General features: G+C 37.3%; 1 long non-coding RNA gene across 1 annotated transcript; it reads left to right on the forward strand.

Annotated features, from left to right (window-relative positions):
- Positions 1–3,258: 3,258 nt before the first annotated feature.
- Positions 3,259–14,179, forward strand: LOC118352947 (uncharacterized). The gene is made up of 4 exons (XR_004810947.1): positions 3,259–3,416; positions 11,014–11,080; positions 12,616–12,760; positions 14,025–14,179. It is a non-coding gene; the product is annotated as an uncharacterized LOC118352947 (long non-coding RNA).
- The last annotated feature ends 1,302 nt before the right edge of the window (positions 14,180–15,481 follow it).

The following is a 15,481-nucleotide window of genomic DNA, read 5'->3' on the forward strand; positions in this document are numbered from 1 at the left end:
GTTAGAATTTGGGGGAGTTTTTGGCCAGTAAAAATGTTAGAAAGTCAGAGATTTTTTTTTCCCCTCACAAGTGGCTACAGGAGCACCTGGGTGGCTCAATCAGTTAAGTGTCTGACTCTTGATAACAGCTCAGGTCTTGATCTCAGGGTCATGAGTTCCAGCCCCATGTTGGGCTCCATGCAGGGTGTGGAGCCTACTTAAAAAAAAAAAGTGGCTATGTTATATGAGCTAGAAAAATCACATTGATAAGTTCCTGTTTTTTCTTCTTTATTATTAATTTTAATTTTAATTGTTGTTATTTAGCAAACAGTATTATATTACCTTCAGGTGTTCAATATACTGATTTAGCAATTCAATACATCACCCTGTGCTTGTCACAACAAGTGCACGCCTTAATCCCCTTCATGTATTTCACCCATCCCCTTAGCCACCGTCCTTCTGGTAACCATTAGTTTGTCCTGTATAATTAGAGTCTGTTTCTTGGTTTCTTTCTCTTTCTTTTTTTCCTTTGCTCATTTGTTTTATTTCTTAAACTCCACATATGAGGGAAATCATATGGTATTTGTCTCTCTCTGACTTATTTTGCTTAGTATTATACTCTCTAGCTCCATCTGTGTTGTCGCAAATGGTAAGATTTCATTCTTTTTTATGGGTGAATAATATACCATTGCACATATATACCGCATCTTCTTTATCTGTTCACCAATGGATGAACACGTGGGCTGCTTCCATGATTTAGCTATTGAAAGTAATGCTGCTCTAAATATAGGGGTGTATGTATCCCTTTGAATTAGTGTTTTTGTATTTTCCTTAGTTATTTTAATGCCATGATATTTCATAATAGGCAAAACACTGACGATTTTTTTTTACACTTAGCATTGATGCTTTTTAATTTAAAGGTTTTTATGCATGTAATTTTAATATATAATCATATATTGGAATATTTTTTCTAGCTAAATGCATTTCCAACTTAAGGTGTAAACATATTAGGAAAACAAGTCTCATTTAATTAGGGTGGCCCAAGACAAAATCGTGAACTAAGGGGGATTTATCCTAGGTATTTTCTTAATTCCAGTTTTCTCATTTGAAAAACTGTTGAGGGATGCCTGGGTGGCTCAGCAGTTGAGCATCTGCCTTTGGCTCAGGTCGTGATCCTGGGGCCTGGAGATCGAGTCCTGCATCAGGTTTCCCACAGGGAACTGGCTTCTCCCTCTGCCTCTGTCTCTGTCTCTCTGTCTCTGTCTCTCATGAATAAATAGGTAAAATATTTAAAAAAAGAAAAGAAAAATTGTTGAATGTACATAGCATTCTAATCATTATGATATGAGTAAAAGATTGAAGTACTTTCTTTAATCTTTAAAAGTTCTCAGTTAGCCAGGAAAAGTGAAGGAAAAGTGGCATGGTTTAAAGAGACTTCCTTCCATAAGGACAGAACTTGTGCAGAGATGGAATGCAAGAAGAGCATGACTTGCAAGGATCCAGTTGGAATTATGTATCCTCTTCACTGAATCTACTAACTCCAGGGACACCAGTCCATATGGCTGCCCCTTTCATGGCAGACTAGGATCAGGACCTTGCTGTCGTCTTCTCTTTCTTCACAAAATGTCACTCCATTATAGCTATTTGTGGGAGGACACTAACGCCTTTGTGTGAATATTTGCCATTGACTTCTAAGATACCGTAGACGCTATCTTCCCTATCCCCAAAGAGGGCAATGCTCTAATGGTACAAACCTTTGATGGTAGAATTTCAGGAAACAGCAGCAACAACTTGTTCCAGAGATGTTTGGGGGACCTTTCACAGCATTCATCAGAGATAGCCATTTATCTGGCCACGAATAAGCCTCACTCTGATTCCTAAATGAAATCATCTTCATAGAAACCTTATCTGAAGAAAAAAAAGAAATATATCCAATTGTGAATAACACCCTCTACTGCTGTTTACTTTGTTAAGTACAGAACAACCACTGACTCTGGTGATTCTCTGGGTAATACATATCCTGAGATGTACTTGTGACAGTCAAGACAATACAGTAATGGCTGGAGTGGTTTAAGACAGAGTATCCTGTCCCCTGAAAACACGGTTGGATGGCAGGCATGTATCTTTCCAGTAACACACCTATGAGTTAAGATGCTTCCTATTGTAGGTCAAAGGGTCTGGTGCCAAGAGGGCTCCTGATTCTGGCTTAGGCTTGTTTTACACAGTATTGGGAATTAAACTTGTTAGTTCCAGTCCCATCTTTTCCATTAGATATTCATTAATAAAAATCTAGATGCCCATTATTCATCACATCATAACCTAGTGGATGGCAGTTAATTCACCTAAAGTTTTCACATTTGATAACTTTTTCATTCGTGCTAATTGGGTTACTTGGATTTTTCCATCAATCATGGCATCTCAGGTTCTGGCTCCTCTGAAAGAATCCATTTGTGAGACATATATTACACTAGACGTACACAGGCAAAATCAGTGTAGGATCTAATTTCGTGTCTGCTTTGATTGAGTGGAGGGCAAACTTGGCCCCCCAACAGATTCTTTCTCAAAAGAAGAAAATAAGGCTGAGAGGCATTGCCTTTACCTCAGCTCACTTTACTCAAGACTCCACTGATTCGGGATCCCTGGGTGGCGCAGCGGTCTGGCGCCTGCCTTTGGCCCAGGGCGCGATTCTGGAGACCCGGGATCGAATCCCACGTCGGGCTTCTCCCTCTGCCTGTTGTGTCTCTGTCTCTCTCTCTCTCTGTGTGACTATCATAAATAAAAAAAAAAAAATTAAAAAAAAATAAAGACTCCACTGATTCCCAGTGGCGTTAGAAAAGATTTACAGTCAAGGGGATTTTGAAGGAAGATTCATTGCAGGGAGCAGTTGGGCACAAAGGCACGGAGGGTTCTGAGCATTGGGGGGAGCCGAGCTCTGCTCTGGCACTTTAGGTGGGATTGTGATCTTGTTCCTCGTGTTCTCCTCTGTAAGGCCCAACAGGTACAACAGATGTTGTCTTTGGATCAGTCCAACTCTTCAATGTGATCAAAGTCTGTGGGTGGAGAATCTTGAGGTCTGAGGAAGTCTTCTGCTGGCTTTCTCTATTTTGCTACAAATATTTCCTGTTTTCATTCACCTAAAGTCTCCCCTTTAGAGAAATGCTATGCTCTTTTAATCAAAGTAACTGATTTCTCATTCTAACTGTAATCTGAAATTCATGCTCTGTCTCTCCTCTTATTGTGACATAATTTAAAACACAAAACAAAACAAGACACCACACAGCAGAGTTGAAAAAGTAAGAATGGGAGTGGTATACATTTTGCTTTTCTTCTACTGCGATTATCAGCAGCAATCCTTACAACTAAGATACGGCATATTCCAGTGAAAGAGAAACTCAGCAGAGGACGTAGGCTCAGGCCGCCTTTGTCCACGACGCATGGTGAGTCATCTTAGCACAATGTGATTGGCCTATAACTACAGCAGCATCTGCTCACTGGGCCGAATCAGCAGTCATCCCACTGGTTCGTGTATCTTCAAGGTCAAGTAAATAAGCCATTCCTACAGCCCCAAATTTCTCCTTATGCCAACATGCTGCCAGGAGACTAAGTAGGTCACAATAGGACCAGATAATAATTCATTTCAGGTTTCCAGGTTGCTAAGAGCCCCAGCTCCTATGTATGGCCCACATTCTCTTCAATCTTGCTCAGCTATTTTCCTTCTGAGGTCTTGCTCTCAGATCTGCATATATTTACATGTTTTAACCTGTGAGCTTTTTAGCTACAAATTATATAAAATAGAGGTCAGCCCTCTGCCAATGTAATTTTCTTCTTTCCCCATTTGCTTACTCTCAAAAATAAATAAAAACATGAATGGAAAGAATAAAAAAGTGAAGTCTTTCTATAGAGGTCCTTTAACTCTGACAGTCAAGACAACTATTGTTTTAACACTGCTGTCCCAGAGTGCTGCATTTTATCTCTGACTTCCAAAGTGCTTTGCTCCAAGCTGGTGTTTTCTCTACTGTACATAGAGGGGAAATGGTGCTCCTCAAACGGTTCAAAGACTTATGATATCTCTCAGTGAGGCTGGCTCTCAAGACAATTTATAGACTTGGAAAAATTTTCTGGACACTCTTGATTAAATCACTAATAGTATGCTCTGGAATTTGGGCTATTCTTAGCTCGGTTTTGTTAGTAATGTTGTGATTAGTGAAAAATCACTGGGTCAGGCCTTTCAAGGTCGCTGTGGTTCTTAGCCCTATAATCATATTTCTAGAATGGCTTTTTTCTTTTGAACTTATGTTTAGTTTTATATTTTAATCTGTTTCATGTTATAGTGGTTTAAATAATTTTCAATTTCAGTTTCCTTCAACATCTCTCAAGCATCCCAAGCATTTCTGGTCTTGTTTCTATTCTAAAAACATACTATTAAAAAATTGTTCATAGGTTTGGGAATAAAGAAGAAATACTACTAACATATAAACTCAATAATATTGCATCTCTTACACTGACGTGCTGCTGGACTCTATGGCACATTTGTGTACATTAGAAGAAGCTCGTTTTTCCTCAAGACACTTTCCTATCTTCCAGAACATTAGTCCTGATAAATAAATCTGCAGTACCTAAGAGTGGCTCTCTTTGGAGTTGGTCAGTGCCCAATCTGTACCACTGTACGCAGGAGACATGAAGAGTCTTTAATTTTACCTAAACATTGTTGACCTAATCATAATTGTATGCTTTCATGGAAGGAATGCCATCTTTATAGATTAACTCTGACTGCTGAAACTTGAAACTGAGCTTGAAGTTCAATGGGAGATAGGTTGCACCAACCATTAAAATGATTGTTAGCTGGGATAAGTAAAACAGCTCCTTCTCTTAGGATTGTAACGTAAATCTTTTTTTTATCCATGGAAAAACAGCAGAGGCATGAAGCCAGTCTCTTCTGAAGAGAACACCTCCAGAAAAAACAAGACTCTGATGTTAAATAGGGAAGTCTGTAACATAAATCATGCAGTACTGTGCATGATTATTGGGCACATTATAATCTGCGTATGTACAGTATTTTAAAATACATCTGATGATTAATAAATCATCCTTGTGTAATGACATATGGATATCAGAAAAATGGTTCTCTGAGTACTGTTAAAATCTGCAGAGTAGAATATTGGCATGCTTCCAAGACTTGATTCATTCTCTCTTTCCAAAATCTAAACAATGATGGATCAAATGTTTACCTGGATTAATGGTTAATTATTCTATTAATTCTCAGAAGACCATAATGTGAGTCATAGGTTTGATCTAGATTTAATGCCATTTTGGTTGTATCCTATTAAATGTTCATCTTTTACTTTATGAACAAAGTATAAACATAGAACCCCATTGCCTAGACTAGAGGATAAAGTCCAAACTCTCTGGCAAGGCATACAACAAAACTTTCCTGGCCAAGTCTACTGTTGAGGCTTTTGTTGGTGTAAGTGAATGGGAGAGGGGTGTGGGCTCTTTCCTGAGGAGGGGCCTTCAGAATCTGTCCCATGACCATGGGTAAAAGAACACAGGGGAGCTAATGTTTTTGTCCCAGGTAAAGATATGCTCAGGGATAAATGCACTGCTTTAGAACTGAATCTGAAGGGAAAAGCCTGCCATGGAAATCAGATTAATTCTTCCCATACCTTCCACCTTTTGAATATGTTCTTTTTTTTTTCTTTAAGAATTTATTAATTTATTTGACAGAGAGAAAGAGAGAGAGAGAGCACAAGCAGTGGGAGCAGCAGAGGTAGAGAGTGAAGCAGACTCCCCACTGAGCAGGGAGCTTGATGTGGGACTCAATCCCAGGACCCTGGGATCATGACCTGAGCCTAAAGCAGCCACTTAACTGAGTCACTCAGGCACCCCTGAATATGTTAAGGTCCAATGCAAGCCTCTACTTTTTCTCTCTCTGAATCTTATACAAAATTTGATAGTAGCATGTATCTTAAAGCATTATAATTATTTATTTGAAGCCTATCTCCTCTTAAAGACTATTAGCTTCTGAGATCAGGGCAATTTTTCTTTAAGTGTTCTATCCCCATGGATGGAAACTAAGGTACTTTCAGTAGAGTTTGTGGAATAAATAAATAAAAGTGATTATTGAGATCTATATCCTGTCCCTCCACATACAAAATAGTCCCTGTCATATCATCAAGCCCCAAGTATTTATAGCCATTTTCCAGGTGCCAAGGATTCCTACTTGCAGGTGTTTTGGGAATGCAATGGCTTGTGAATGAGATACAGATTTTATCATTGATGAATTTACAATGCAATATGAGAACCTATATATATATATATATATTCATGAAATCAGTAGGAAAAATACAAGGTAGTGTGTAGTATATGCTGACTTATTTGTTACAGACCAAGTTCATAGTGAGTAAATATCTCAAGTGAGGAATATTTGGTTTGAAAGTATTCCTTCCGGGCATGTAGGTGTCTCAGTGGTTGAGTGTCTGCCTTTGACTCAGGTCATGATCCCAGGATCCTGGGATTGAGTCCTGTGGGAAGCCTGCTTTCCCTCTGCCTATGTCTCTGCCTCTCTCTCAGTGTCTCTCATGAGACATAAATAAAATCTTAAAAAAAAAAAAAAGAGAAATTACTCCTTCCAGGAATTCCCTTACTACTGAAGCCTTCCTTCCCATGGAGTAGATAAATGAAAGAACTGCATACTATTAACCCTGGAATGAGAGCTTGAGGACTTGAGAAGATGAAATTTGAAGTCACTCACAACCTTGAGGTTTCTCAAACTATGAGGCAATAACCACATTAGGATGAATAGTGAGTGTTGCTCCAGGAAGAGGGAGAATGTGACAATGTCTGCTGTTCGAGATTATGTTTCAGTTATCAGGACCTGGGTCTCCAGAAGGCCAAGCTGGTGGACATTTGCACTGGCTTCTGATTTCCTTTCCTTTCATTTTGAGACAATATGTTAGAAAATTTTCAAACTAAGATAAAGTTTTTCAAACATAATCTTTTCTCCTTAATGTCCAAAATAGTCTTAGGGCTAATTTCATTTTTCTTCTTTTCAAGTGGATTGTGTAAACAAACATTCCACGCTTTCTTCCTGGTAAGGCTAAATTGCAAACCAGAAATCCCACAGCCTTCAGTGAGCCACTGTGAAGCAGCATCACTAGGACGGAGCACTAAGTCATTATTTTGCAGCTAATGTAAAACCATATGAAAATAAATGTGTTTCTATAACCACCTATAGATATGCTAGCTTAACCAAATAGTGGGTTTTTGTTTTGTTTTGTGTTCATAGATAATTACTTTCCAACAAGGTTAGCCTAGAAAAGAAAAAAATAGAGTATTATGCATTCGTAGTGTTGGGATTTCTATCATTTTCTTTCAACTTCTATTTCATAAGGATTGAGAAAGCCAGCACATGACGAAAGAGTGCTTTTTAAGAAAAGCATTTTAGTTCGGCATCATATGGCATCACTCAGATCCAGTGCCATTTGCTGAAATGATGTGTATACTCATAGTTTTTCCTAAGTGTGGTAATTAAAGGAGGGAAGAGCCATTTATTTCTTTCTTTTGATTTTTAAAGTTGAATTTACTTTTGTGTGAGTGGGAAAATGAGAAAATATATGAGCAAAATTGTTTTTTTCCCCTTCTTTCCATTTGTACCCTGTCTAGTATTTAGCCCAGCTAGTAAAATAAATTTACTTCATTTTCAGATTATCAGCATATATAAACCCAGTAAGGAAATATGCCTGAAGCAAATAGATACCATATATACTTATACAAAGATGCAAATGCAGTTTAGAGACTTTGTCAGCTAATAAATTACAAAACTGTTTGACAAAGAAATTTATGGTTTTGTTAAAATACCCTTATATATATCCTCATATACACTCCAACTCTTATTGATGGATATTTCTGTAGAATGTCATTTTCTCTCAGAGCTCTCTTTAGCCAGTAATTATTGCTGACAACAATCTAGGCCCTGGCACTGTTTGCGGTCACCTCTGGCTGCTAAGAGGAGCAATCTAGACCCTAGTACACTACAGTTAAATTAAATTATCATAGAGATGCAATATACACTGCTACACTACCCTAGCTGTGCACCCAGAATTGAAAAAAGATTGATAGACTACAGGAATGAATCAACAAATAACTAGGTGGGTGGTACTGTTAGATACTTCTACAAATATTGATGTAGATAAATAGAATGTGGCTTAAAGATTCTGTTTTTGTGAAAAAGGATAGTTTGTTTGTTTTCCACTATAACTACCAGCTATCAAGTGATAATGGCAATGTGTTCATGTTTCCCATATATGGGCCCACAGATACTTGGTGTAAGGCTTGCCTCCATGTAACTAACATTAAATCATATGTAACATTGTACGTCAACAATCCTTCAATAATAACTAAAAAAATCATCATAGGATAAGGTCACAGGCTCTGTGTACTTAAGATCTGACTATGTCTCACTCTGGGAAAATGCTGTAAAAATGACCTATTGGAAGGTGACCAAAATAATACAAACCTTTTGCTTAACCTGGAATATGGACATGCAGCTATGCAAAAGAAGGGACACAGTTGTAAAATATACTGGGATGTGTCTATAATTATAGCTACCATTTAATGTATTGAATTATAAGAAGTAATTTAATAATTAATTAAATTGATACTGATACTGATACTGATACTGATACTGCACTGATACTTTCGTATTGGATAGATAAAACATAAAAAATAAATTTAGTTTGGAAGACCAAATAAGTCTTTTAATAAAACCAAATTAAAGAAGCTACTTAGCTATTTAACATTTAACTCCTCATGTGCATATGTAGTTTTCATGCAAGACTAAACAGCAAAGGAGTGTATAAGGAACAATCATTTGATATCTAGATGGTAAGCCTGGCAAGTGAAGCGATCAGAGAAAAATATAAAACAGGAAACTTTAGCCATCCAAATCTCTGAAATATATGGAGAACTATTTTGTGTTTATGATTGAGATTATTAGAAAGTCCTCAGCTGTGATGGGTATTTTGAGTATGATATATATACTGTTTTCATTAGATTTCAAGAAATTCATCCAGATGGTAAAAGATGATGGGTAATGATAATCATAAAATGGACAGCAAACAGTTATTAAAAGCTTGGATTAGATGAGCTAAATCACACCATTTTGAAATAGGCATGTGTCATGTAGAGGCAGTAAAATAAAAGAATAGAGCATAGGATCTGATATAATGATAAATTATAAAATGCCAAGTATCCCTGCCTCATCTCTACTTACATTCCTATTGGCATATAAATTTTTTGCTATGGACAAATAAATCAAACATTAACAGCAGGTATATGTCAAAGCAGCTTTGAAGAAACCATGCTGGTACCGTTGGCTAATAAAAATAGTCACAATTAATATTACCTCCAAAAGATATGACATGATAATGCTCAACAATACCAGTTACTAATTGCTTTTATTATTAGAAAAGAAAATCTTTTCAAATGGAGAAACAGATTGGAATAGAGTGAATTCAATATGAGTGCCCAAATTACTGGTGATCAACTCATATAATTAAGATAATTGAACTACAGAGGGCTTAGCCATTATCCAACCCAATTCCTTCATTTTACAGTTAAGAAAAATGAAGCTCATTCATTCATTTATTCATTCAACAAGTATTTATTGAGTGTCTACCAAGGGCTAGTCATGTTCTAGGTATTGGGGTTGGAGCTAAGAACAAGATGCATGAGAGTCTTTCTCTATGGGGTTTGCATGGTTGATTGGAAAGTCTTCTTTGAGAAGATTGTATTTAAGCTAATAGATGAATGATAAGGAGCCAGTTGGCAAAGATGAAGAGCATTCTAGGCGGAAGTACCAATTAAAGAAAGGTTGTAAGGTGTGAATAAGCCATGAAATGAATAACAGGGGAGCGAAAAATCTCACTGTGGCTTGAGCATATTGAAAATACAACCATGAAAGAAGAGAGAGATAGGCAGGGATAGGAAATCATGTTAGCTTTATAAGCCAAAGTAGAGAATTTGGATTTTTTTTTCCTCATGAGAACTATTAAAAGGTTTTAAGAGTGAGAGTGACATGGTATGGGTGTAGAGTGAAAGGATAAGATAACTGCTGTGTTGAGAATGTATCAAAGAAGAAAAGAGGCGAAGAAAGGCCACTGGCTAGAATGCCATGACATGTATTCAAGGCAGACATGGCGGTTTAGCCTATCCTTGTAATAGTGGAGAAACAATTGTTTGCTTGTGGAATTTGTTTTGGTGCAGAATCAAGGTTAGATGAAAAACTGGATGCTGAACAAAGTATAGAAATCAAGGATAACTCCTAGTATTGTAGCTTGAGTTGCTGTGGAGATGGTGGTGCTGTTTATTAAATTGGGAAAAGGATAAGGAAGAGAGGCTTGAGGGAACCTTTGATTTTGGGGGTGTGTGTTTGGCATGACTAATAAATAAATGCGTGGGAATATGAGGTAGGCAGTCAGATGTTAAAAGTCTGGCTTACGGATAGTATTTAAAACAATGTGACTTGAATGAATTCAAAGAGAAAAAAGCATGTGCATACACAGAAGAAATGATGGCATGATAGAGTATGAAGAGAGAGCAAAGTGGTCTGAAAAGGAGAATTAGTATCCCACTGGGAAAAGTAGGAGATCATGAAATCATGGAAGCCAGAAAAAAAATGTTTTCAAGGAGATGGAAATTGTTACCATGATAAATGCCACCGAGAAAATCAAGTAACATAGGAGTGGAAAACGAACCATTGTCTGTGGCTACATAAAAATCTCTGTTGGCATGTCCAAGAGCACCCAGACGATAGGTACACAAAATTATTTGCAATTTTTCTATCCCCACGCACAAAAAACAGAAGTCTGTGTCTTGACATTCAAGGACTTCTATGTGTTAGTTGTATATTAAGATTGCCCCCTTTTCATTGGAATATTGAATGAATAAGGTTTTATATTAGCTTGCCTTTGATACGTCTATCAATTGAAGTTTTACTTGCATGCTCTCATAATTCAATATATGTTTTCTTCAAAGTATGACAAGAATCAAAATGACCACATCTCCTTTAAAGATGGGAAAGACTGAAGCAAAAGTAATGGTGGTAAGAACTTTTCATAGGTAGTTGTTGTATATTAAGTAATTAATAAGATCCCAAAATATAAGTTATGACTCAGGGATTTTATTACCCTCCCTTTGGACTCAGGCAGAATTATTCTCTCAAAAACATCTACTTCCAGAGCTCTCGGAAATAAGTTGGGTATCTTTCAGGCAAAGAGGAAGGACACATGGGCCTGTTGTTTCCTGGAAGACTGCAAGAATCACTGAAGCTTAAGGAAGAGAGAATTTTACCTGCAATTTTCCCATTCCGTGCTAATCCATCTTCCAGTCAAAAATGATGAAAAACTGTTGGTGCTAAAAATGCCAAGATGATTCAGAAAATCTCCCTGTTAATTCTTATACTAGGGACAGCAGTAAGGTGAAAATATTAGTTACTTTATTTGTCAAAATGCAGCTTCATTCGGAGATCTGGAAACATATCCAATTCTGGTGATAGCTGAAAGAACTATGGCCTATGGTTTAGGCTCAAAGAACTTAATCTGATTTAAACATTTTATTTATTTATTTTAAAAGACTAGATTAGTTGCAGGTGTACAACATAGTATTCAACAATTGTATGCATTAAAAAGTGCTCATCATAGGAAGTGTATTTAGAATGAGAGGTAACTAAGGAGTGCTGGGTCCCTCTGGAGTTTTGCTAAACTCTATCTTCATTACTTCATCCTTAAGATGGTTTATAACACTCCAAATGGATTTAGATGAGGATGTGTATGTAGAGGTCTTATCCCAACATCTGGTATATAGTAAATGTTAAATAAAAGGACTATTATTTTTCAACTTTTTATATTCCTTTGGGAGGGCAGTCTCACACAAGGTAAATCTCACATCACCAGAGGAGGACAAGTGCAAACACAGATGGCCATTACATCTGGAATTTGCAGAGAGAAAATCATGCACAGGGTGGATGGTCTCTAAATCCCCTTAATTCAAATGTACATGGATGTTATGACTTTGTCCTCTAGCCCGTGTTATCACTACTATCCTGTGAATCTGAGAAGAACACAGAAAGTTGAAGGCACGATTTAAAAATAATCGGTGAATCTTCCTTGGTCAATCAAGCGTGGGTCTGAAAACAAAGTAACTGGTCCCACATGCTATATGTCATTATCCTCGGATTCAGGAAAGTCGCTCAATAGTTATTTTCTTCTCTGTGTTTTCAAACTTTCCTTCCTGGGCAACACTCTGTGATTATGATCCAGATACCAGATGTTTGAAGTAGTGTTTGTTCCTTCTTCTGTCTCCATTTTACATCTGGAAAGACAGTGTGACAAGTTCATGGGCTGACACAGAGGGAGAAGGGGAGATGAGAGAGAGGGAGAGATGCAGTTAGAGTTGGAAGAGAATAAATAGAAGTGAGGGCAAGCTCACGAAAGAAGCTATTTCCAGAATTAGAATTAGCATGCACAGAGCTCTGGTTCCTTAGCTCCAAGCTATGCTGGCTACTTTGTACGTTTTAATGTACTAATTTATTTTTCTCAAATTTAATTTACACTTTTATGACATTTAATTGGCGACTAGCATCAAAAGCCCATATGACTCATTCCTATGCATATCGAGGTAAGATTTCGAAGTATTGAATAACACAAAGGATTTTCTGGAGGTGAGAGGAAAGGACTCAGAACTGGCTTCCGTCTTGCCAGAAAGCAGCACCCCTAACAAGTTGGTAAGTGGTGATATTGCAGCCTCCTGGAGGGCACTCGTTACAACATTCAGGTTCTCCCCTCAATTTTAGAAGCCTCTTGGTGCTGATGAATCAATACCTATATGACCGGGAACAACGGGGCCCAGCAATGGGGAAAAGGGTGATAATTTTTTCATATTTGTTTTGCAAGAGATAAAATGAAAGCCCAGAAAGTGAGGGATTTGTGATCACCGAAGGCTAAAGTTGTTTGTTATCCTGAGATTAGACAGACATTTAAATATTAGCTTTATACTCAGTATACCCAGATCCTTGAACTGGAAACCCCGGTTAGGTTTAGAGGGGAAGGGGTAATTTTCTCAGCATCTCTCACTGAACTGAACTGTTTGGAACAATAGCAGAATGAGCCCCACTTTTGCCAGGTAGGGGACTATTTGTCTGGCCTTGTGTGCTGATAGAACCACCTCATGTGATTTATGGAATACCAGCAGCCATCTCATCAACAAGGTGGACTTATTTGGACTATGCACCAACCAGATTCTTTCTGGAAAGAATTTGGGGCAAATCTAATATAACATCTATGATTTGGGGTCAAAAGCCTTTGAGGTTTTTTCCTTTCTCCTTTTATCTTTGAGAAAAGAATGACACACAGGCTGCGTGATAGGCACAAAGAGATACAAAGCTGTACGTTAGGATTGAAATGATGAACAATATTGCACTAACTGGCAATAATGCAGTATGCAAAATTGAAAAAAAATATATAATTTAAACCAAGCACGTGTGGTCAAAAATTGCATTGCTTGATAAAAACAGACTTTTCCCTTAAGTAATGAGTCTAGAGGATGTATTTACTGGGCTATCAAAACAATCAGAAACATCATAAGGCATAACATTTGTTTGCCTTCTCAGGAAAGTAACTGTGCAGGCTTATGGATCATCTAAATTAGACTTTACTATTTTGATGTTCTTGCCATTTGTTCTTTTAAATTTCCAGCCTAAGGGGTGTATTCTCCTCTCAATGTGCATGTGTAAGTCCCATTAAGGCTAATAGGAATTTGGTGCCTGAATCCAAAGAAAAATCTACCCTTGGGATGGCATTTTGCACATGTAACACACAAGAAAAATAACTAAAAAAAAATCCATGTCTCTTCATCCAAAGTGCATAAACAATTATATTAATTAGAAGTACGAGATAAAGTACTTGCATGTGGAATCTTAAACCCATTTAATAATTTGCAATTTTATGCAATTCTCTCACTCAAAATTGCTTTCCTCAAATATGCTTTAGGTTGTCTCCGGCTTTGAAGAACCTTGTGACGAATAGAAACCAAGAGATATAGGAGAGGTGGGAGTACATTTCTCGACACGGGCTTCATTTATTTATATGCTGCGGCACACGCACTCATGATGTTTCAAACTTATTTCCACCAGATTCAAAATAAAACCTGGAACACAAAACAGCTCGCCCATATTTTCTTGTTTAAGGCTCTATCTCCTGAGCTTTCCTTTGTATCTCAGTTTCTAGCCACCTAAGAAATTTTCAGGCAAGAGGAGGTATTCAAATGAGATGTTAATTTTAAAAAATTGTTACATCCTTCTGTTTATTTTGGTCAAAAGGAAATATTGGTTCTTGGAGGTGCATTAAAATGCAGATAAAAAACAGTTTTTATCTTTATACATCTTTCGGGAAAGAAAATTCTACCTCAAGAAATTTCTTTAACAAAGAGAACATTATTTCAGACTCTAACATTTCTGTCTGCCGATTATCATTAGTCATAAGCTAAGCCCTGCACTAAATGTCTAGTGAGCACAGATAATGTTCATTTTGTCTGGAAGACAGGTTGCCGCCTGTCAAGGAGCGATGGAATAAATGACAGGTTTTGACTCTGTGCCTTGCAGGCATATTAGGCTAAGAAATCGCCAACATGATGAAAAATTATTTTGTCAAAAATTTGTAGGTCACCCATCATTGTCTAATGTATTCTGTGATTAATTGCTAGCATAGATCAGCATTATGTCTTTCCAGTGAATCGCTTAATTGTTGCCTGCTTCATGCTCTTAATGTAATGATGAGGCATCTGCTCCTTTCACATGTGCTTTTAAATGCCAGCTTTTGCATCCAGGTTACAGGGTTGGTAATACTCAACTTAAAGAACTAGTTCAAATTAAAACTTCGGGACCGCCATCTCTTCTTGCTTTTTATGGGAGTGTGCGTGAAAGGCTGAGTGTTAGTGTTAATGTATGTAGATTTTATTTCTGATGAGTGATTATTTGACTGCTCATTTTACGAAGATTTATGGTGTGCTTTCTATCTCCTGACTGCAGTGCTACTCTTATCTTTAATAAAGGAGATGAGGACATTAATCAGCCATTGTCAGGGCTCCTGACTAAGACATTAAATGTACTGTATGGGATAGGTAAACACGCTCCAGATCCTTCTCTACTCCACTAGATCAAGCAAAAAAACACTCATTATATTTATCATAATTTCACATCTGCTGTTTTTGAAGCAATGTACCATGAGGCCATAAACTGTATTACAACTGTGCATAAATTCAACTGATTTGTGGCTGGAGTAACTAATTCCTAAAGTACATTTTAGAAAAACAAGCAGTGAGCCCTGAAATTGCAATTCCATAAAGGCACTAAATTACTGACTGCAGAATCAAAAATTTGCTTGATGTGATTCTGCAGTGACCATTTTATAAAAAGTGACAGTACGCCTGTGATTGAGTCAATAAAATA

The sequence above is a fragment of the Canis lupus genome, chromosome 30 (genome assembly GCF_003254725.2).
Source record: "Canis lupus dingo isolate Sandy chromosome 30, ASM325472v2, whole genome shotgun sequence".
Lineage (NCBI taxonomy): Eukaryota > Metazoa > Chordata > Mammalia > Carnivora > Canidae > Canis > Canis lupus.